Source organism: Eschrichtius robustus, chromosome 6, assembly GCF_028021215.1.
Source record: "Eschrichtius robustus isolate mEscRob2 chromosome 6, mEscRob2.pri, whole genome shotgun sequence".
Classification (NCBI taxonomy): domain Eukaryota; kingdom Metazoa; phylum Chordata; class Mammalia; order Artiodactyla; family Eschrichtiidae; genus Eschrichtius; species Eschrichtius robustus.
Window position 1 is genome coordinate 106,997,875 of NC_090829.1, and position 3,791 is coordinate 107,001,665.

At 39.8% G+C, this 3,791-nt stretch overlaps 1 pseudogene; it reads left to right on the plus strand.

Annotated features, from left to right (window-relative positions):
* The first annotated feature begins 2,255 nt into the window (after positions 1-2,255).
* LOC137765947 (small ribosomal subunit protein uS2 pseudogene) lies at positions 2,256-3,043 on the plus strand (annotated as a pseudogene).
* The last annotated feature ends 748 nt before the right edge of the window (positions 3,044-3,791 follow it).

A 3,791-nucleotide genomic window follows, 5' to 3' on the forward strand; every position in this document is an offset into this window, starting at 1 on the left:
TCTTTCCTAAGACAGAACTTTGGTGTGATTTTATACCTTACCTACGATAAAAACTCTTTTTAGGTAGTCAGTGCCTCTCTAATAACCCAGCATTGCTCTGAATTAGAGCTGGGGCATTGAGGTACTTCTAGTCTTGGAAAGTTATTTAATAGCTACGGTATTTATAGAAGCCAAACTTTCCCTCAGTGATTACCACGTTACTTCCTTTGTTCTTTTATATTCCCTCTTATATCCTTAATTGATCTCCGCAGCACAAATATTTATTTTATAATCATCAATTAATTCATTAGCCACCATTGATCTCAACTCCCTGTTTTGTCCTAAAGATTCTCTAGACTGAGAACAGTAGTTGATTTTACTACCTATACCTCCTGACATCAATAAGATACAATTATCATTAACTTTTCATGAAATGGAAACAATATAAAACAAGACTACATAGGCCCCAAAGAACTATATTCTCTGAGGTACAGATTATGCTTTAAATTCTGAATTTTACTTTATTTAAGATACTGTTTATTCCCTACCTTTCAAAAATATTGAAACAGATAAATTTAATTTAAAAAATTACTTGTATTATAGTTACCACGGGTTTTTCTCCCCTCTCTATGGGATATACTTTTAGAAAGAGAGGCTGGAAGAGAAAGAAATTTGCATTTACTGTGTATGCCAGACACCGCTGAGAAAAATCATATTACTTCATTTGTTTACTACATTTTCTAAAGTAAATTTCCTTCAATTGAAGGGAAAGAGATTGTTAGATAATGTCAGATGTTTTTGTGTCTAACCAAAATGTATCAAATACTGTTCAAAGAGCTGACTCAGACTATGTCTGTGTACTATAAAAAGGGTGGGCTAAATATATGTATTTAATAACCCAGTAATTACTGACGGGTAGACAACCTTAAGAAAGAAGCCATATAATGAGTGTGGGATTAGGCCCTTAACTAGAGTCCTTGATACTTGCAGACATCCTGCAGCTCTCTGAATTCCCATCATGTTTTTAGTCATAATTGCTTCCTTAGCACCCATCTGGGCTGCTATCCACAGAGGCTTATAACTTCCAGGGAAGAATAAATAGGGAGACAAATGAATTCTTTGGAAGCTCCAGTTCTGCCTTGGTGCAGATTTCTCCATAATAAAATAATGGAGGGAAACATAAAAAAAAAAAAAAAAAAAAAAAAGATTTAACTGAAGCAAATACCCCAAAATAGATTATTTTCCACAAAGAATCAGAATCAGTGGGTGCTAAATGTTCACTTGTTGGCTGTAAAGTCACTGGGGGACAAATAACAATTAATGCAATCACAGCATTAGTTTAACCCTACGAACTTAGATACAAAGAAAAAATGAAAAAAACTTTTAAAAGACCATCTTAAAGAAGGCCACACAATTAAGATGTCATTCGCGGCAGGTTTCCAGCTTCTTTGCTTTCTCTCAGGAAGGGGCTCCATAGTGTCTATGGTTACCCTTTAAGGCATAACAATATGTGTTTCTGCTCATGAATTTTAGAGATTGAATATGTTGTTAAAAGAGTTGCTGTAGTTTCATCGTTTCTAGAATCTCCTGGGGCATTGTATACAGCTGCATTCAAAGAAAATGAACTGTTATAAACTTGATCGTATTCACCCCTTGGGTTCATCTGATTACAAAATTGCCCAATGAGCTGTTACAATGTTACGGTATTTTCAACTAATTAGGTAACCCAGATATTGGGATTTCTTTCCTTTCTTCTTCTTCTTTTCTTTGCCTTTATATACTTCACCTTTCTCTAACAGTGTGAATATCTCGGTGTTTGTTGTGCTGCCAAAACACTCAAATCACATCCCTAAAATACACCTTTTCTCACAACCCTCTTCATGTGAGGGAGATGAATGGTGCACATTTCTTTTTCCGTTTTATTGATTCTGAATCAGAGCCCTTAAAGAGCAAACACTATTCAATTCAGGAGCTCAGAAAGCTACGTTTGACTACCAGATCATGCAGTTTCCTAAATCAGGGGGTGACAAGTCAAGAGTCCTTCAGGACATAGTTATACTGAAGCAAAGACACAGAGACACATATTCAGTAAAAGAAATTGTCGTACAGAAGAACAAGTGAATCCTTTAGAAGGTGTATTCCTGCCTTGTTGCAAATTTCTCCCTAAAATCCAGGAGTGATGCATTAAAAAAAAAGAGACATTCAGTGCTGCTGAGAGAGGATTCCACGTAGCATTGTTCTGGGACCCCAGCTTACCTCAAAGGGAAACTTTCACAATGTCCAGAACCCTCGATGTCCTACAAATGAAGTAAGAGGATGTCTTCAAATTCCTTGCAGCAGGAACCTGCTTAGGTGGCACCAACCTTGACTTCCAAATTGAACAGTGCGTCTACAAAAGGAAAAGTGGTGGCATCTGCATCATAAATCGGAAGAGAACCTGGGAGAAGCTTCTGCTGGCAACTTATGCCATTGTTAGCATTGAAAACTCAGCTGATGTCAGTGTCATACCCTCCAGGAATATTGGCCAGCGCGTTGTACTGATGTTTACTGCTGCTGTGGGAGCCACTCCCACTGCTGGCTGCTTCACTCCTGGAAGCTCGGCTAGATGGACCCAGACAGACATGGCTCTGCGTGACACAGACTCTCCTCTGTGCTATGTGGACATCTCCATCCGAGCAACAAGAAGAGAGCTCCCTCAGTGGGTCTGATGTGCTGGATGCTGGCCCGGGAAGCTCTGCACATGCGCGGCACCATGCGCCTGTGAGTGGCCTCGAAAGGTCTTGCCTGATGTTTACTTCTGCAGGGATACTGAAAAGATTGCTGAAGTGGCTGTAACCAAGGAATAATGTCAGGGTAAATGGACCACTCCAGCTCCTGAGTTTACTGCTACCCAAGCTGAGGTTGCAGAGTGGTCTGAAGACAAAAAGTGCCCTCTGTGCCTAGCTGGTAGTTTCCTGAAGATGGTGGTTCTCAGCCCACCACCAAAGACTAGTCTGCAGCTCCTACTACTCAGGCCACTGAATGGGTAGGAATAACCCCTGGGTGGTCTTCACCTGCTCCTTAAGCTTGAGAGAAAATAAACAGCTTTTTTGAAAAAAGAATTCAACAATACAAGTGGTATGGGCAGAATGTGTACCCCTAGAATGCATATGTTGAGGCCTTATCCCCATAATGTGACTGTAGTTGGAGATAGGTCTTTAGGGAGATAATTAAGGTTAAATGAGGTCATGAGGTTGGACCCTGACCCATAGGACTGGTGTCCTTATAAGAAGAGAAAGAGACACCAGAGCTTATGCCCTTTTCCCACAAGAGCCAAGGGAAGAAGCCATGTGAGGACACAGAGAGAAGGGGCAGCTGTAAGCCAGGAAGAGAGCTCTCACCAGAAACCAACCCTGATCTTGGTTGGACTTCTGACCTCCGATCTGTGAGCAAATTAATTTCTGTTGTTTAAGTCATCCAGTCTGTGGTATTTTGTTATGACAGCTCTAGCAGGGTAATACAGCAATTGTCTCTAAGGAAATTATTCTACAGCAGAGCAAGAATGGTTTTCCTAATAAAAAGAAATAGGTGGTGAGGGATAGAAGAAAATACATAGTTTCAAAATAAGTGAATAAAAGTGAAGTAAAAGCCAAAAAAGTTATATTCTTGCCAGGATAATAATAATAACAGAGTGCCATAAATCACTGTCTGTTTCGCTCAGATCTGCAGTAAAGCCAAAGGGTTATGCTATTCACATGTCACAGAACTTTTCAGAACACAACATACTTCTGTACTGTCTTTTAAGTGACTACAAATGACACTGTCCTTTTCGT